This window comes from Bombus pascuorum, chromosome 12 (assembly GCF_905332965.1).
Source record: "Bombus pascuorum chromosome 12, iyBomPasc1.1, whole genome shotgun sequence".
Lineage (NCBI taxonomy): Eukaryota > Metazoa > Arthropoda > Insecta > Hymenoptera > Apidae > Bombus > Bombus pascuorum.
In genome coordinates this window covers 4,583,662-4,604,965 of record NC_083499.1, presented here as the reverse complement: position 1 = coordinate 4,604,965, position 21,304 = coordinate 4,583,662, and the positions used below count along the sequence as shown (strand labels likewise).

General features: G+C 37.7%; 1 protein-coding gene across 6 annotated transcripts in view; it reads left to right on the top strand.

Annotated features, from left to right (window-relative positions):
* The window catches only part of LOC132912501 (TLD domain-containing protein 2), a 299,067-nt gene that overhangs the window by 15,405 nt on the left and 262,358 nt on the right, over window positions 1–21,304 (top strand). For 2 of the 6 annotated variants that reach the window (XM_060969969.1, XM_060969964.1), the window contains exon 1: window positions 2,451–2,578. The exons of 3 other annotated variants lie outside the window; for them this stretch is intronic. The gene's annotated coding sequence lies outside the window, so the exon portion shown is untranslated. Of the gene's footprint in view, window positions 1–2,450; window positions 2,579–21,304 lie in introns of those variants that run through there. One more of the 6 variants, XM_060969967.1, reaches the window with a different exon arrangement.

The following is a 21,304-nucleotide window of genomic DNA, read 5'->3' as shown; positions in this document are numbered from 1 at the left end:
GAAGCGGATGCGGGCATACGTTTCGATGTTGAAACATTTTTATCTGCAGCAACGTCGAATACAAAAACTAGAGGAAATTAGAGAACGTTTTAGTCGATGAATTCACGACTCGATCCATCGATTCCTCCTGGTCTTCGCCCTTTAACGATGTTGTCCAAATTTACAGCGAAGCTTGCACGAGAGGAATCAGGTCAGAAGATCTCGACTTTCAGAAAAGTTGATTTAACGAGTTCTGCAAAATTTCCTGCAACTGTTTACTCTGTCTTTTTAATTTGCGTATCGCGAACGTAATTTCTGGCGCGTGTCGGCCTTCTCAATTACGCGCTATGGTCTTCGAGAAGCTTTATCAGTGATTTCTATTACAGAGGAAAGAATGAACTGTTTTAAAACACATTCTTTAAAAACAAATTATATACATACTTGCTACCATAAGTTTATTTGTCGCGGAAGACTATAGTATGATATACTGTCATTTTTTAAGAAAATGCTCTATGAAAAAGCAAATGGTCCATAAGTTGATTTGGCCCATAAATTCGAAAGTAAAGGAAAGCGATGATACTACATTTTCTTTTTTTTTAATGATAAAAATGATTTTCTCTTTTCTTTACTTTTCAATTCATGGACTTAATCAGAATGGCCTCTGAGCGAATCGCGTATCGACATTTTGCAAATGTAAAATTAAATCGAAGAAACCAAAATACATCGGATTAAAATATCACGACATTTTCGTGCATAAAGCAACGTTCAAATTGTAGCAAAAGAAGTATTGATAAAGTATCGCTGGCAGATCATCCAGAGAACAAGCCAACAATGAGATCGAAATCTGGTTGCTTGCGATATCACAGAATGTAATGAATTAATATTACCAGCAACGTTAGCAACATCCTACATATTTGACACGATTGTTCGCAAAAGTACACGTAACGCTTTTGGAGCGCATAATTCCCACTGCATACTGGGTCACATGGTTTCGCAATAAAAACCATTCGTCAAGCTTAAAATAAAAATGGCAACGCACAAACTGCAACCTCGTTTTACCACTACCGAAATTTACCTGCTGCGTGTACCACAGTTGCGTTCCGTGAATAGAACAAAAGCGTACAACCACTTCTACGATTTGTCATGCTACCTGTCGCCGTGAAAACCTACATTTCTGGGTACGATCGCTGCTACGAGACGTTTATCAGTAGAATAGGTCGTCTGACTAGCGCGCAGATGTTAAAATTTTTCCTACGTTTCATTGCAAAACGGCAGATTTGCTTCTAGTGACATATATATAGTGTTCATTTTGTCACGTTCGTTGTAATTTCAATCCATTAAAGATTAACATTGAGTTCAATGAAACGTTTCGTTATTTCCAACTTCTGTTTAGCCAATTCACAATTATCGCTTTTAGTTGCGATTTTACGTTTCTTTCATGGTTAACCATATTCATAGAATGTATATTTGGTTTGATGTAACATTTACTTCAACAAATATTTCATGCCAATTTTTCCTGTCTTAAGTATCAGTTTATTCAGGTCGTTCGAATTCAAACGAGTGGATACAAACACGTATGGCCGGTACCTCAGCCGATGTGAGAACTTGCGCTGCTCTAGCGAGCTTGTCCACTCGTTGTCGTTAACTTAAGTCATCGCTTCGACTCAATTCAGTGGCTCGAGCTTCAGCGTGAATCCGAGCAAAACTCGACTAATCCGAACGAGATAGTGCGATGTATGTAATTTGTAAACACGCGTGGCAGAGCAGATCCAATACTACTGTCAAATGGCAATTCCACGAACAATTCGACCCTTCACTGGATCAGTAAACTAGAATTACGAATCTGATTCCCGTTTCTCAAGTTCGGCGTACAATTGGCAAGAATTTCCATCGTGTGTCATAGCAGTGGTCGAACCGAGCGGAAACTTCACCGGGCGAAATCGTCGGTCGCCTCATGTCTGGCTAAACACCGTCTCGTTCTCCTTGCCCAGTAAACCACTCACGCCGCGCATTAAACCTTCCCTACAAACTAATCATCGGCCTTGCCCGCCGTCTCATAAAAAATATACGGCTGATAAACCCGGAAAAGCGGAACTTTCTTCCATTCTGGCGCCGAAATGAAACGTGTCAGGCGTAAAAGGACAATGGCGAGGAGGAGTCCATTCTATCCGTGGTACGTCCTATGACAGCGTCCATCCACGTCACACTGCAAGATAGAAAGAGAAGGGAAGTCGAGGGCGCACGCTGCTCGTCCGGGGGTGGAGTCTGTAGGTGGGGTGGCAACGGTGTGCGCTGTGGGGTCGCGAGAGGGTAGCTGGTGCGGCGGCGGCGAGAGGGAGGAAAAGGTTGACTGGGTGGCGGAGACAGGGAGGGTGCGCGATTCTGTTCAACTATGAACACACACCGGCGAGACGTCAGTTACCTCGCGACGATCTTTCCGCGAGGACTTTACCCGCCGGATCATTGTCTTGTTCTACATCGTATACATAATTTGTTTCTCTGCGTTGTTTCCGTGTCGGTTACGTGGTCGCGTAGGAAGACAGGCTGCTGCGTGTCTTTCGTCTTGTCCACAGTTTCTCGATCGATCGTGTGATTTTTGGTAAGAGCGCGTGATCTCGCGCTTTTTTTTATTCCCATATGCTGTTTAGTTTCTACGCTGTTTTCGTCGTAATTATACACTTTCTACTCAATTATACTCTGTCGAATAGAGGCAAACGCTTGTTCCTTGATTCTCTTTTTTCGATCGTGCGATTTTTATCAAGAGAGCGCGATAATTCCGCGTTTTTTGTTCCTCTACGCATCTTATTTTCTACGCTGTTCTCGCGCTAGTTACGTACGTTCGTCGAGCAAAGGCAGACGCTTGTCTTTTGGGTTTCCTTGCCTCTTTCGCGAATCGGTCGTGTGATTTTCGCTAAGAGTGCGCCACAATTCCACGCTTCTTGTCTTCTTGTTTTGTACGCCGTTTCGTGCCGAACAGAGACAAACGCTCGTCCTTTGAGTCTTCGTCCGTTTTCGCATCGGTCAGAATTTCACGCTTCTTGTCCGTGCACACTAGCTGCTATTATTTTCTACGCGGTTTTCGTGGCAGTTACATACATACGCCTGTTGAACAGAGACAAGCGCTTGTCTTTCGAGTTTCTTTTCGGGGTTGGTCGTGTGGTTTTTGGCTAAGGGTACGCGATAATTTCGCGCTTTTCGTCGTTGTACTCATCTTACATTGTTGCGCTGTTATCGTGTTAGCTACGTAAGCCTGTTGAATAAAGACAAACGCTTGCTTCGTCCTTTTCTTCATCGATGATAAAGCTGATTATCGACATTGCGCTTTATGCATCTTCGTCTCTCGTCCTTTCGTATGCCTTTCGCAGACTCGCGGTTTCTATTGCTACTTTATTTTCTATTATTCCTGTTATTAATTATATTGTCGCGTCGAATAAGAAAACACACTCATTTCTCATCCTGCTGTACATGTCGTGAAGGACCGTGGGATTTTTAGTAGGAGTACGTGGCTTCGTTCTTTGCCGATTATCGAAAAGTAGAAGCGTTTGAACGAAGAAGAGTGGTTTTGAAAATATATTAGAATTCCATTGATCGTCGGCTTTCTAGAAGAGCGACGCGTTTCAGAACGAAGTCGAAACTGCATTGTTTAAGAATATCTACCAGCAGATACGTTCTCGATATCGAATGAAAAGATCGATAAACGAACAGGTAGTTTCGAAGGTCGCGTATTTAAAAGACGTGCGGACGTTACAGCCTGCCGTCTCTATTTTTAATTCTTCACTTTCCTTTTTCTCCTCGTTCGAACGTCACCCGTCTATGGCACGTAGACGTCCAGTTAGCAACGTTTGTTGGCAAATATATAGAAGATGTTTGCGATGATCAAGTAAGATAGCTCATACTGGTCTATTTAAAAGATCTTGGAATATTTCAGAACAAATTTGAAAAGTCTGTAGCAGATTCGATTTTGTATTTCTAACGATACAATGCATAACTATGTGTTTACATAACACACAATTATTAACAAACATCGCATTATATCATTAGAAATCTCTCAAATGATACAAAGTCGCTTTGCCAATTGCTCTGCGTCGAATTCTGAGATGAAATATCGACATTCCTAGTAAGAAGCTGCGAATCGACGTGCACTGCGTCGTTAGAAATATTAATTACAAATACAAGGTGAATATACATGAAACGAATAAAAAAAGTTCGTGTATACTTACGCTCTATTTGACTTCGTTTCAGTTATAGCAAAGTTTTACGTTGCAGTAATTCTATCGAAAGATGAAGGTAGTTGAACTAATGTCGCCTGTCTGTTTACAAATAAGGCGTCCAGAAAATCCGAACAATATCTAGAGAAATGGAGAGAGCAACACAGTCGATAACAAAACGTCTCCGTTGTGTTCGAGTTTTCGAATGCAAAGAGGTCATTTTCAACATATCTCGTAAACATATCTGTTTGCAGACACAGTTCGTTGAAGAAGAAACTCGCTATAACTCGAAAACAAGGTCGAGTACGGAATATTATGTTTACACGAACTTTGTTTTCTTCTTTTCGTATTCGGATTCATCCACCGAAGCGGTTCCGCGATGCGACGGCACATAAGATATGTTTCGATAAATTGTACGTGGGACCTTGTGTAAGATGTTTTTGAGACGAGAATCGATTTTATACATCGCGACAAAAATACATATGTCTGCAGATTGAATATCGAACGATTATTCCAATTACAATCAACTTGATCTTGCGCTGGAAACCCCTGTATGATGGTGACCCACCTTACGCTGCTGCACGTTAGACCCGCGACCGAACCCTAAAGCGCCTTCACGTACTTGCTCATTTTCCTTTTTTTTTCCACATTTTCGTCCTGTTCCTGCATATGACTTCGTCTTTGTTACCTTACACGCGACATCAGCCGAAAATATATATAACGATATGTGTTTCGTCTCACGAGACATTTATCAGATCTGAAGAAAAATTCAGCTCGTCCTTGGAAACACCGGCTGAAAACACACTCGCGAGTGCATCCCATTTCGAATTTTTATCTCTTTCTTATCTCTGCGCCACCTTTTCGTCGTGTGTCGTGTTTCTTTCGTTCCGCGTTATGTAACATAAATATCTGGAACACGTTGAGAACAAGAAACTTCATGGAAAATGTCGTCTAGCCAGGAGAAATATAGACTGTTCGCGCTCTTCGCCGCCGCAGTTCTTCTCGTGAATGATAAGCTCGCCACATAAATAGCATGTTATATATCATCATCTGAATGCAACGCGACACCTCGGATAAATTTATCCTGTTCGCTGGACAGCGGACACCGGATTCTTTTAATCGATAGGCAGCAGCAATCATCGAGATGTTCTCGCACGTCGATAATTAGACGTTTCTTTTTTCGGTTTTTGAAAATGTCGTGTGAAATTTCCACGTTTTCTTTTCGCGTCTCTTCCTCCAAGGGAAAATGAAAGAACTGACGAAGCTGTACCATTGACGCTACATCGAGGAATTTGCGAAATGTAACAGCTTGTTAGAATTATATGGAAAAGTGATGTACGATTCGTCCCATTATTCTCCAAAAATAATATGCGTGTTATTACCAATGTGCAATATTGAAATTCAAATATTGTCCAATTTAATGACTTCTTTCAATAAAAATTAATTTTTCACAATTTAGAGTATAGCAATAGTTCTCTTTCATAAAGAATCACGTTTTGTAATTGGTTGATCTCCTGGATGTCTAGGTAATCAAATATCGCAGATAGTTATGACTATTAAATCATATACGTGTGCTTGGAAATTGTTTAATTTACGTTTGGAATATTCTTTTCAGGGCGTTATTTTTTTGGAACGTACTTTTTTTGTTCCTAACATTTCCAGATTATTCACAAAGACTCATTTAAATGGGATACTTCGGTGAGCGACGTAAGCTCTACTACATTCATACAAACCTTCGACTTCTTCCTCTTAACAATCTGCACTCATACATAATGAATTAAGCAAGCAAAAACGAATTTTGATGATTAGTGACGCGCAAAGAATACGATTTTAAATATTTAAAGCGGCGTTGGCAACTGCATCGTAATACGTAGATATGAATGTTTAATAAGAAAGCAGCTTACTTTATTCGATGACGGTGAAATGTTACACAATCTTCCTAGCAGATTTAAGTGGCTTTCAACGTTCAAACTTTTCAATATCGCTTTCAATATCAATTTACTTTCTGCGTTTGCAGGAAATATTCGAATTACCAAATTTCAAGCTCCGGTATTTTTTTTATATTTTATTAAAACGTTCATGGTGATTCTTATTAAGATAGAAGCATAGTTATTACGCATACCTATTTATCTACATCGTGAAGCATTATGAATTCAAATATTAATTCAAATTCTCATCAGTTTGTTTGACGTTGAAAATTTCGAAAACACAATTTAAACCTAAATTCATGCAAACTACGTATCTAAAGATCTAAGAATACAAAAGGAACTTTTATACGAAGATTATCTACTGATACACGGTGTATGTTAACGAAAATCATCTCATCAGCGAGCGCAGAGAAAAAGATTATTTTGCTTTATGCTTTGCAAAGTATAGAACCCTCAAATGATTCTCTTAGTAAATTACGCTTATAAGAGGTCAAATAGTCGTTTTTCGGAAACAACGGTGCTCGTTATTCGACGTAAACAACGTTGAACAGACGGCGCTTGGCAAACGACAACCAACTGCCTTATCTCGTTAGCATGATAACGTTAATTAGCCTGGAGGCAAGTCGAGATCATCTGGACGACTATGAACTCTCCCTCTGGAGCTAAATTTCCGTCGGAATTTAAGTAACGAAATATCTACGTGCAACGGAAGCCGCATTTCCTCGACCAGACGAAACGAAACCCTCGACCAACTAGTATATCCCAGGTTGTGTATCTGTCCCGCATGCCATCCTCAAGGCTTTGTTTCGGCCACAGTGTGTAGTAGCCTTTGTAACGAGCACGATACGTTGTTCTCATGGCGACCCGTTCTTATCTTTGGCCGAAGCGGACGAAATCGTTTGGGTACTTTAATTTTATATTCATTTATTACGATCATATTTTTTGTTGAAGATTATTTGTGCCGAGTTTTACATTTGGCTGTGCAGCAAGGAGAAAGGAAGTATGAAAAACTATTTTTTACAAACAACGAAGCGAACAAATATTTATCAAAAAGTTGAAGCGAAGATTTTTTTCTTCGAAATTATCGAGAGTGAGTTTGTTCAAATTTTGAAGATCCTATCTCGAATGATTTTTTGAAAAATCGTGCCGAGTTTTACAATTGGTTCTGCAGGAAGGAGAAAGGAGAAAGTATGAAATAGGAGCGGACAAATATTTATCAAAAAGTCGAAGCATAGATTTTTTTTCTTCGAGATTATCGAGAGTGAGTTTGTTAAAATTTTGAAGATCCTATCTCGAATGATTTTTTGAAAAATCGTGCCGAGTTTTACAATTGGTTCTGCAGGAAGGAGAAAGGAGGAAGTATGAAATAGGAGCGGACAAATATTTATCAAAAAGTCGAAGCATAGATTTTTTTCTTCGAGATTATCGAGAGAGAATTTGTTCAAATTTTGAAGATCCTATCTCGAATGATTTTTTGAAAAATCGTGCCGAGTTTTACAATTGGTTCTGCAGGAAGGAGAAAGGAGGAAGTATGAAATAGGAGCGGACAAATATTTATCAAAAAGTCGAAGCATAGATTTTTTTCTTCGAAATTATCGAGAGTGAGTTTGTTCAAATTTTGAAGATCCTATCTCGAATGATTTTTTGAAAAATCGTGCCGAGTTTTACAATTGGTTCTGCAGGAAGGAGAAAGGAGGAAGTATGAAATAGGAGCGGACAAATATTTATCAAAAAGTCGAAGCATAGATTTTTTTCTTCGAGATTATCGAGAGGGAGCTTGTTCAAATTTGAAAGATCTTATTTTTGGTCCTCCTTTAAAGAGAATCTCAGATTGTTACATTTGGCTTCTCCAAAAAGGAAGATAGAACGGGAAGTGAATAAATTTTCATGGAAAGATTGAAAATGCTGTTTTCTTTCATAATTAGGAGTAGATTATCGCACTTTTCTCGAGGACACGGTGCAATCGTAAGAATTGAAACACTTTGATACTTCGGGAAGAAGTGAAAAGTTACATCCCTCTCTGCAGTTTCATTTTTCTTCCAACTCCGTGTATGTTTTTCGATACAACTTGTAGCTGATGGAAAACGGATTTGTTTTTCCAGCTAAGAGGACTTTCATCGGGCAAGATTACCAATTTTATCGGGAATTATCACCAGAATTACAGATCACGTTTTTTCGATTCGAGGCGTGCCGATAGAATTTCGTAATCCGCGACCATCGCGCACGGCTTTAATTATTTTTTCATTCTACACCGGACGCTGCACTGAAATTTTTCAACCTGACGCAACTTCCACGTAAACGTTCCCTCTATCGTTATTACCATCCTCCCTCCTCTCCAACATTTCTGACCCAGTTTGCATTCGAATCAAGTAAACGAAACATTTTAATCCCAATCGGCGAGATTCTATGTTTACAGATTTTTTTAATTGTTTCCTCTCCTTCCTCCTCCTTTTTTTTATTTTTTCATTAAAAGCTATTTCGAAAAGGATTAAAGGCTGAACAGTTAGCCCATTGCTCGTCGTTATTTTCATTTCCATTTACACGAAATAATAACGATAATTTCTAGGGATGTCGAATCTCTTGTTTTCCCGCTACGAATCTCTCTTGTTTTCCCGCTACGAATCTCTCTTGTTTGCCTCATAAAATCAACAACACGCGTTTCAACCGATATTACCCTTATAAACCTTTTTCACTTCCAACTGCCTGGCTAAATACGAATGTTATAAATTTCCCATTTTCACCGTCAGTTCGCACTGTTTCATTGATTTTTTTTTTTTATTCAGCAACAAATTCCTTTACCGTTGTGATGAATAAGTTATAAATTCATATTGTTACGAAATTAATTTTCTTCCTCCGATATGATTTCCTGTTAATAACTTTGCCATACGATATTCATCGTTAAACCGAGGATATTTATGAAAGATAGCGTGAACTGTAACTTGTGAATATTCAGAATGACTTCTCAGCGTGATTTGTTCTTTGTAGAGATTTTTATTTTATTTTATTTTATTCTATCGTTCTTCTAACTTTTCTTTCGTTAAATATTTTGGACAAACTCAGACCCGTTTATTATTTCAATAAATAAATAATAAATCTCTCGCTGTTCGTAATTTTTTGCGCTAACGTCTCGACGAATGGCATTCCGCAAGCTCTGTACTCCCTTGATACGGCTTCCTGTGACTTCTTATTTCCTTGGCTAAAATTACCGCCTCGTGGACACCGTTTTGAGTCGACAGATGCGATAAAAGAGAATATACGCCTGGCGTTCTCAACGCACTATACCTCGACTCGACTATAAGAGGTGCATCGACCATCGGCAAAAAATGTTGACGCAAAAAGTGTACTGCAGCGCAAGGAGATTATCTTGAAGAAGACGAAATAAATTTCGACGAATAAATTCATAGCTTACATTCCGTCGGGCCAGTCTCGGTACTTTTTGGCCACGGTATTTCTGAATTCTTAGTACAGTGGAACCCCGACAACTCGAAATGTACGTTGAATAAAACGAGTTCTAGGAGGAACTTTGAGATATGAAGACTTTCCAGAGACGTGAATGCGATCGTGCCTTCGTACAAAGCCTCTGTACGTCGAATTTTCGTTTGTTAAAACTCCTTTATTCGGAAATTTTGATGAGTCGAAGATTTTAGCTCCTCCGAGGTTCGATCGTATAATATTGGGTTGACAACTAAGTGATTGCGGATTTTGTCATTAGGTGGTATTGACAAAGTCCGCAATCACTTGGTTGCCAGGCCAATATGTTTGTTTTAATATCAATACGCTTCGTTGCACGGTGGAAAGTTGCAATCGGTGATTCGACAGAAACGCGTTAACAATTATGATCGGAAATTTCGATGAGTCGAAGTCTCTATAACTCGAAGATTTTAGCTGTTCCTCCGAGGTTCGATCGTATAATATTGGGTTGACAACTAAGTGATTGCGGATTTTGTCATTAGGTGGTATTGACAAAGTCCGCAATCACTTGGTTGCCAGGCCAATATGTTTGTTCTAATATCAATACGCTTCGTTGCACGGTAGAAAGTTGCAATCGGTGATTCGACAGAAACGCGTTAACAATTATGATCGACATAGAGCAAAGTCAAGTTTACAATACGATTCAACGAATCAGCGTTAAGCACCGTACAAATTTATAAGAGAAAGTCAAGATTCATTGTTTTTCTTTATTAGCGCCTTGCGAGATTTACACAGTTTACACATCTGCAAGTAACGTTGCTAATTGTACATCGCATACCTCCATAACTCGACGATTTTACCTCTTCCTTCGAGGTTCCACTGTATATGCGTTATATTTTTGATATTCTGTATTATGCTACCATTTGGAAACAGTTGGAAACAGTTAGAAACAGTTAGCTGGTTTTTGTGCATCACGGTGGGAAAAGTACCTTTTCGCATGGTCGAAATCGGTTTACTGGCTTGTCGAATCCCCGTGTTCGCGAAGATCCGATCGCGGATCCAGGGAACGATTGAATTTCCACCGATGGATTTCGCTGCAAGTATCCCTTGGAATCCTTCTTTTCCCTCCACCAACAGGAAACAAAGAATCTCTTCAATCGTGCTAGCAGACTGTTTCTCCATGTTGAAATGTTCTTGAAGGAAAAATCTCGTTATGATGTCTTTTTCCTTATGCACAGGTAAATCGAATTCATCAAAGTAGCGCAAACTTTACAAAGTAGCTATAATAGATCTACCCTTGGTTCTTTTCTATCATCCCTCGTTATTACAGACTACGTTTCCACTTTCTTCCATTGCGGATTTCACTTATAAATATCTAATTACTTGTTGTTTTTAATTTTTAACTTCCATTCTATTTTCTCGTCCTCTGCTTGATCGTTGCATACGTACAGCGAGAGACACAAGCGAGTGTACACATTGCAAAAACGAGGTTCGCGTTAACGTTGACTTAACACTTTGACTGCAACGCCGAAATCACATGTTTCGCTCAGGACGCCACAAGAGTATTTTTATTATTCAAAGCAAATAATAGCAAAATAATAATAAATTGATGATGCAAGACAACATTCTTCCCCGATGGACCGTTTATCTTATTGGTGGTCACGGGTGACCATCGTGGCGCCTTGGTAACAGTTGATAGCGACATATTATAACAAGACTTTGTTTATTTCAACAAACCATTCGCATTCGTTATTTCGTAGTAAGCAAAACGTGCAGAATATATTGTTGAAACGTGTAGAAGATATTAGTAAACAATATTTGCTCATTCTATATATAATAGTAAGGTATGTGCACACTTCTAACTTCAATTATATGATTATAAAGCAGCATTTGCAATTATTTTCTAAGGTGTATTTATAATAATATTCTTAGATTACCCCTCAAAGATAAGGATGCAAAAACAGTGCACCGTTAAATGCGAGATTTGTTCTCATTTTGTTTTTTATTGATTTTCTAATAAAAATGTTTGTTGAAAATGACAACGTGTAGAAGATATTAGTAAACAATATTTGCTCATTCTATATATAATAGTAAGGTATATTCACACTTCTAACTTCAATTATATGATTATAAAGCAGCATTTGCAATTATTTTCTAAGGTGTGTTTATAATAATATTCTTAAATTACCCCTCAAAGATAAGGATGCAAAAATAGTGCACCGTTAGATGCAAGATTTGTTTTCATTTTTTTTATTGATTTTCTAATAAAAATGTTTGTTGGAAATGACAACGTGTAGAAGATATTAGTACACGGTATTTGCTCATTCTATATATAATAGCAAGGTATGTGCACACTTCTAACTTCAATTATATGATTATAAAGCAGCATTTGCAATTATTTTCTAAGGTGTATTTATAATAATATTCTTAGATTACCCCTCAAAGATAAGAATGCAAAAACAGTGCACCGTTAGATGCGAGATTTGTTCTCATTTTGTTTTTTATTGATTTTCTAATAAAAATGTTTGTTGGAAATGACAACGTGTAGAAGATATTAGTAAACAATATTTGCTCATTCTATATATAATAGCAAGGTATGTGCACACTTCTAACTTCAATTATATGATTATAAAGCAGCATTTGCAATTATTTTCTAAGGTGTATTTATAATAATATTCTTAGATTACCCCTCAAAGATAAGAATGCAAAAACAGTGCACCGTTAGATGCGAGATTTGTTCTCATTTTGTTTTTTATTGATTTTCTAATAAAAATGTTTGTTGAAAATGACAACGTGTAGAAGATATTAGTACACGGTATTTGCTCATTCTATATATAATAGTAAGGTATGTGCACACTTCTAACTTCAATTATATGATTATAAAGCAGCATTTGCAATTATTTTCTAAGGTGTGTTTATAATAATATTCGTAGATTACCCCTCAAAGATAAGGATGCAAAAATAGTGCACCGTTAGATGCGAGATTTGTTCTCATTTTGTTTTATTGATTTTCTAATAAAAATGTTTGTTAAAAACGACAACGTGAGTTCGTGCTCGCCATCCATATGCAGATGTGCTAATTACAATAAATAGTAACTGGAAGATTGTTCTAGATACAATCGATAGATTTAATCGATAGGTTTAAGATGTTCTTTTGTTTTTATCCCTAGTCCATGTAAGAATGAGCAATAAAGGTTTTTCGGCTCAAAACGGTGTGATAGATTTATTCAAAGAATAAAATAATAGCTATTGTGATCCTACCTCTGAATATAGAAATAACAACAATGTTTAATTGCCCAATGGGACATTTTTTATTTCAAAGTATCTTCTATTTATCGGTTATATTCAAAATGCCCTAACTGTCAATTTTCATATAATTTTTACAATTATAAAAAGTTCAAGCGCTCCGGTCACCAATGACCACCACGGCGTCACAGGAGAAACCATGACCGGTCATATATGACCAACGTGACAGTCAAAGTGTTAACTTACAGACTTTTCTGTTCTTCTTTTACTATTAATCCTGGGAAACCGAATGCTGGGTCACCTTGACCCGATTCGTAGACCGTTCACCGTATCGGCTGAATCGTATCTGATTGAGAACGAAACGACGAACACAAAACAATGTTATCGCGAAACTATCCTTTGAATCTATTCTTGTACATACATGTACACTCGTGTGTGTTTTTCCTCTATGGGTCAAAGTTACCCGTTATTCGGACTTCGCGTCACTACTCGAGCAATCGGTACATTCCGATAGTCCCGGAAATTTTATTCGAATAGAACAGATAACGAATGAAAATAATAGAACGAAATTTGATTCGCCGCAAACGAATAAATATCCGACTGAGCGAGTATTTGTTCGAATAAGAATTTATTCGAATATGAAATTATTCGCGTGAGAATTTATCTGAATGAAAACTTAATCGAATAGTTTTTCTGGATAAGAATTTACTTGGATAAAATGACATATTTTATATTTTATATAAATATTTACGCGTTACACGGAGGATGATATTGTATGAAGTTATATTGTATTGGTTGGTATGACATTGAACGTGAGACATGTTTCCAAACTACGTTGTCCAGTTGTTGTAACATTGGCTGTTATAGCTTTTTCGAATGCCAGATTGAGAAGTTTATCGTTCCTTGGTAAATTATTCACCCGGCAAATTAATAAGAATTGTTATCTGTAAACACCTGTATAAACTCAAGCAGAAAAAAACAATTATTCGTATTGTTATTCGAATAATTCCGTAGTTATTAGTCGAATAACCATAGAAAATAATTCGTTACCGGTAACAAATAATTATTCCATGGATAAAGTATTCCATTGCTATGAATTCATTGTGATAATTAACCCGCATAAATATTTATTCAAAACAATATTCGCATAACGCCTAACTCTGGTCTTAGGAGACTAATTTGTATTCCTCCATATTTTACATTTTTGTGATTTTCGATTCACGCAATATACGTGTAAGCGTCTTGGCATAAATTTTCTGTCTCCGAGATATACATATATATTGTATGTATGAACACTAGGTACAGGGTGTTCGTAAAGGAGGGTCCATAACTTAGTGGTTATAATATTCACCGAGGGGAGAAAAAAATGTCAAATCAACGTTCGCCCTAAAACCATTCCTTTCGGTGTAAAATCAACCTTTATTCTTCCTCCAGCGTTCTGCGTGTGTATATCGTAACCTAATCTGGTCCGTTCGCATCACGTTGAACGTCGATCAAGCGACACGGCGTTGTTGTGAATTCGCGCATGCGTAGTAACTAAATAGTAAACAAAGTAACTCGAGACAATATTAGTTCACGGTTGTATACTCGACGTTCGATGTGATGCGAATACTTCGAAGAGATCAGCATGCGATATCTAGCGTTACTGAAAAATAGAAGTCGATTTTACGTTTAAAGGATTGATTTCTACACCGACGTTTGTAAGACGTTTCTTGCGGTATATAGCTCCTCTAAATTATGGATCCTTGTTTACGACCAACCTGTATTCAGCATACGTTGCATATTCCACATTATAGCAGAAAATTAACCAGAATTATAATCTGCTAGGTCGATCGTTAACGCGATTCCTTTTCGGTACATTAGCACGAAATGGGAAGAGAGTGAAATTGTCTCGAGACTTAACTTAACCTAACCTCAAAAACTGCGATGTAAATTACAAGATCCTATAAGAGCAAAGTATCTTCATCGTCCTTCCCGTTATTTTAAAGAAAAAAAAAGGAAAAAACGAAACTATTTTCGCATGCAAACTTAATCAACCGATTGGAAGTAGAAATTTAATACCGACTGATAGATAACGTTGGAAAAATTCGAGTGGTTGGATCCTTTCTATCTTTTTGCTCGCTCGGGGGATAATTTTTTTTCTGTTTGAAACCGTGACAATGCGTGACGTTTCTGGGAGGAAAAAAGCGGCTTTCAATGAGAGGAAAAGCCAGAATCGGGGCGAATTTTCGTCCGGATAACGAACAACGAAACGATCTTTTTGTTCGTTGTTACGGGAACGGCGGAAGGGAGGGGGCCAGTTGAATCGAAAATTCAGTCGAAATTGTACGCGCGTTTCGTTGCTCGTTTGTTGCGTTGAATTATCTCGTGCGACCCAGCGAACGCGTTTACACGCGTTGCTTTTAATCTTCGTAATTTGTAGCCTGGTTTGACTTTCTTACAATTTCTTCGAAATTTTCACGAGATGCGATCATTCACTGTTCTGTTATCTCCACGCGATTGAATTTTTAGGGAGCTCAGCCTCGTCGAAATAGAAATATTTATCCTGAGAGTTGAGAATTTCAACACGTAATCCTCACAGCAGGTGGTTGCAAAAAATGGTTTTTTGATTAATTACGAGAAAACCGATCGATAATCGAAGAGTGCTCGTAGAAGTAACGTAAGTGGGAAAATTGAAAATTCTGACCCTTTATTGGGAAATGTTCTGCATGCCAATGAGGATACCATAGAATACTATAGTATGTAAAGTGACCTAAATCAATAAAAAAAAAAAAAAGAAAATGTAAAAAAGAAAAAAGCGAGTTTCTCATTTAGTTTGAGCCGTATCCATTTACGCTACAATAGTCTGAGAGCATCTTCGCAAACCAGTAGAGATTGAACCGCTGGGTCGAGTTGCGAGATATTAAGACTTTTATGAAAAGGATTGTTTCAACAGAAATTGCAAAATTGAAATCTTCGCCATGTTTTTATTTAAACCTACCAATATGAAGATAGTGCATCTGAGAAACCGTTTCGTTCTTTATCTTATTTGCGCTGCGCTGAAATCTGAAAATTACATTGAAAGAGCTTCTCGTGCGCAGAAATGTTTCGCACACAACATTTCCGAAAAGATCGTCCGTAATAAACGATCGTTGTACAAATGGAACTCCTGCCATGTAATTACGAATCGAGGGATGATAACGGGACACCTAAATTTTATTTCCGAGTTAATGGAAACCTCATTTCTCGATTTTTCGTGGCACGGCTCTTTCTTGCACTTTTGGACTCCTCAGGTTCGGCTCACGCAAAACCTCAAATATCTCGAAACCAGAGACACATGAGCAAACAACGTTTTCATAATTACCGGCGCAAGCAACGAACCACCGTTTGTTAGTACGCGCGCGCGCGTAGAAAGCACAGACAGCGAAGAGCGAAAAAATTTCTTCGAAGAGGAAAAATGTCAGACGTGCGCGAGGAATATGATTTTCGAGCCTCGGCGTGTTTTACCTTTTAGGGATATTGTCGCGCTACGAATAGCTTAACGTGGCACGCGTTTGTTCCGGAAATACGCTGCGTCGTTTGAATAATCGTTCCGCTCGAAGAGGAGGTAAATGACGATAAAATTACTGCTACAACGTGGACCGTGTGATTCGTTGCGAACAACGAATATATACGGTGAATCTGGATGAATTATCGAAACAAGGGAATTCGATGTGAAACGTTGTTTTAAACACGCGTGTGTTGTTGCGGGGAAATTGCAGCAACCACCGATGATTTTCTGTTTTCCGCAAATTCGTATTTTTCTAAATATAATTTTTGTTAGTTGATTGTAATTAGATACATATTGTAATAATTAATGTAATAATAATAGCGAATATTATGAGCATTCTGTGTATTTTTGTGTCTTGAAACTTCTCATAAACGCAGAAAGATCCTCAGTCTAGTGATAATAGAAAGTTGGGGGGTTGATTAATTTAATTAATCTGTTGAGAGAGGCTGGTCTCAAGCAAGCCACTGTTGAAAGTTTCAGCTTGCAAGTTGTTTGCGCCATTTATTTGCGTCATTTTTTTTGTCAAACTTCTCTGATAATTTCTTTGATAAACGAACTTACGCGAGTGAATTATTTGTCGCTACCAATTTATACAGAAACTTATTAATCTATGTACAGTGGCTGCAAAAAATAATTACACGTTTCCTTTGTATTCCAATGAAGCGTTTTTTTAAAAATTAGATTCGATATTTTATCTTGACAGCATCACGTAATATACTTGGACTTAATTAATTATGTAAAACGTAAATCGAATAAATCGATAAATACAACGATACGCAATTTTGTACCGTTTCTGGCCACTGTGCAAGACATCGTTTCAAGGAATTTGTATTTTTCCGAGTAGAAATTCCAATGGAACAGTCGCAGAAAATAATTGAACTTTTTTTTTATCTTCCCTATCGGTTTTCCCAATGAATCATGGCTTTTTAACGCTGATAAATCGACGACTTGAAGCAATTACCAACGTCGAAACGCCTGCTGAGTAAGCTTGAGATCAACTGGATGTTGCACGCGTGATTTCTCCGCCAGATAACGCCGATTTCAAGCGACGATAAGTTTGTGCAATTAGACGGCCGACGATAATTATATTTTCTGTGACACCGGGAATGTGGCTTTTTTTCTTTTCTCTCGTATTTCGATTATCAAGGCGTACAAAGTACACGTCTTTATTGCGATTATCGAATGATCCGAGGCTTTGCATCGCGCTATCATTCGCCAAGCTTCTTATCGTTCGATCGTTGCAACGGTATTTAACTGTACGTTTCGTGTTTCGAAAAGTATCGTGCACCTAAATCGTTGTATTTTACATTCTATTACTTTTTGATAGTAAATCATCGAATAGCAAATATTATCTTCCTGCGAGGTTCTCTGTTATTATTTTACGTTATCATGATTTTACTTTATTTTAAAGCTGTATAAAACTCTGTACAGAGTTCACAGATTGTTCCTCTTCGTGTATTATTCTGCTCAGAAAACTTCGCTCCATTGTTATTTTCATTAATGATGTTCTTGACTTATATAATCTATTACCTGTATAATTTATTTTTAATTAATTTTATTCAATTAGTCGTTACTTTAATTCCGATTTTTACCGTTAAATTACCAGTTTGCTTCTTTCAAAGTAGAAACAATTACAAGAATGTCAATTGGCGCCATTTTTCTCTTTACGAAATTTTGAGTGTTGATAATGTTGAATCATTTTAATTGTATATAATTGGCAGGAGAGCGTATCTCGATTAACAAGGGAAATTCGGCAGCTCGAAAATTCAACAAAATTTGGAACTTTGCACAAATGTAGTTCGTGTAATGCCAATAACCACTCTTTCTCCTGCTAAAGAATTTTCGATTTTTCGTATCATCGTAAGTATAGGTACAGAAAAAATGGCAAATTAAACGTTGGAATGTTTTTTATGCTCTATGTCGTGGATGTGAGAAATTAAAAAAAAGAAAGACAAAAGAAATTGTTTACTAAGATTTACCCTTACCACCCATGAGTTTGTGAAGTTTCATCTTTTGCTGTCACACGAATAAATGGTCCTCGAAGAGCTCTTTACGAATATATAAACGATTAGAAAGAACAAAATTTTTGAACAATTTTTGTTCGAACATAAATCGAAGACTGCAACGTACAACGCTGCCTGTGAGCCTCTGTCGAGTTGCGGTAACTCGCGCAAATTATTTATATTAATTCAATTATACCAATTATCTGCATTAAATTGTATATATAATTTCGTATTTGTACAAGCACAGAGGATTCGTATTCGACAATGTTTAATTTTTAATATCGTGCATATTAAAATTCTCTCGATTAAACAGAGATTTATTAAAGAAGGCTTTGTCTTCCATTGCGGATTTTATCTATTTATTTTCTCCCTTTCGTGTGCTCCCTCTTTGTTCGCGCGATACATTAAATCCACCATACATACGTACGTTTCTAATTAATTTTTTTACACGCGATTCATCCTCATTATTTGTCGTTGGATATTACATTTGTTCAAAGTTTCCAATTTTTGTCGATCGTCGTGTTGTCGAACTTTCGTCGTAACGCAGATCTCGCTTCGATTAGAAACAACAGAACAGCTTTAAATAACAGTTACGAATAACGCACAGTAACGAATAAGAAATTGCTCACGTTGGAATCGGTTGAACTGCGAAATATCAAGATGCTGATCTTTCGCATCGCATCGTATAATTTACAAATGAATATAAAGCTGATTTTGTATATGGAGGAGGCGGGAAGCACGCGGAATATGAAAGTAAAACGTCACGTATCTTACGAACGCGTGCGGAAACTAATAATAAAAGTCGGAAACGTGATTTAACGTGTGACGTGAACCGTTCGCCAGCTACCAGGCGCAATATTGTTATCTGTGTCGCTCGTTTCTTGTGGGAAAATTGGTCACGTGCTGGCTTTTATCTTGCGCGGAGCTGTGAATATAATTCGGTCGTTGAAATTCACCTACAGTGCTTTTTTTTATTTGAACGCTAGTCAGTTTCTAATAACGTTATAAAAATGTAAATTGCTGTAATAAAGGAAATCACTGTATTATGAGATAATGCGTTTTAACTTGTTCGGTATTTCAATCGAATTGAAATGACATCATCGAAGTGGTTCGCGTTTCTCCTTTCCGGCGGCCAGATGCGCTTTAACTAACGCTGTTATGGAAAATCTATATTCCTTTCTTGGCTAGAACGAAGATATTGCGTTCGAATGTCATTACGGAAGATAGTCGTTCCCCGTCTGTTTTTCACGAGCTCGTTTTCCGTGCTCGGTGTTTCGAGCATCGAAGATCTGTCGATGGTTACACTAAACGACGATTAAACAGCAATCTTCTGCAGAATGTTGCTAAAGTGTTGTGTCATCAATAACGAGTCAATTTTATTGACGATAATGGGTAATCTATCGGGTTTTCATCATAATGTATTTTCATTCTCAAGTTGCGTGTTAAACCTTGCATGTTCTTTCACAAATTTTTAGCTCGATTTCGTTGAATTTTAAACAAACTATGCTATTTTCTTTCAAAGACGAAATTCATTTTATACGATGGAAATTATTTCAATAAGATCGGTTGATGTTGGTGAACGTAGCTATATTTATTTCTCTTCTTTCCATCGTTCTTTCCAAGTAACTTTTCCATCGCGTTTCAGTATTTTCTCCACAGTTTGTTACACGATTCTTATAGACACTACTATGACACTAATACTTCCAAAATATCACTGTCATTTATTTTATTAGTCCTCCAACCGTAGGAAAACTTCCTCTTAAACCAAGGTATTCTCAAATGTCTTCTAGTCCTCAAACTTTACCCTCTTCAACTTGCTCCCTGTATCCTCTTCATCTTCTCGATCATCAGTCATCACCCCTTGCAGCACGGTCTTTCTCGTGTAGCCCTTCCTTTGGTGAATAACAAAATGTCTTACAGTCTACAAACTTCCGCCTTTCCATCTTCTCCCTTATGTCGTTTTAATTATTTGTTCCTTTGAAATAGCGTTTTCGCTGCGATAAAATAAAGAAACAATGCCTTCCCGGTTAATTGGTACTTGTTTGATATATTTCGATAGGTACTAATTACTACTTTTAACTCTTTACGTAATAATCATTAACGTTAATTGAAATAATTACGTCAATATAATTATATTTATTTCAACAAATGCTAATTACTATTTACGACATTTTACGTAATAATTACGTAACGTACGAATATGCAAATATACTATGTATTCAAAAATATCAAAATTATACTGATGACAGTAAAGAACAGAACATGGTATCTTTTTTTCTGGAACCTATCACGTTATCAATAACAATAACAATAACAATTTAACGCTGATCGATCGGCCCTTTTTGCCGGCTCCACTAATCGCTGCATCCCCATTAAATTCAAATCTTCCAACTAAATTTTCTCAATTTGGGATCATCGACGGTTGCTAGGTATCTGCATAACACGGGCCAACTGTTTGTTAGCGTGCGCGCGTAGAAAATACACACAGCGAAGAAGGTTCTTGCCAGGAAAAGAATGTCAGATATGCGCGAAGAATATGGCTGTCGGCGTGTCTCTGCGCGTTTTACTTCTGAGGGATATCGTCGTGCTGCAAATACCTTAACACGCGTCGGCTGGCAATCCACGAGCGGATGGAGCGTTTATCGTGTTTCAATCCAACGGAGGGTTAAGTGCGTCGAGAGGAAAAAAAGCTCTTGCACTCTCTTTGCTCCGCCGGCTGTTGGGTCTCTGCCAGCGACAGATAATAACCTTCAGCCACCGCTGCCGACGACCAAGCACTTTGCATTAACGTCGAATTAAAACGCGCCGCGGACGTTTCACTCGTCCGTTCTTTTTCCGCGCTCGTTTACACGCTCCTCCTGTCTCTTCTTTTATCTTTCTGCTCATTTAGCGTCTCCGTAGTTTATCGTTTATTCGTGGCTGTTGAAGAACCCGAGCTGTTTAGGTGAGTTGGGCGTAGAAATGGTTGGCAGATCGAGTACGTAGCTTTTGAAATATCAT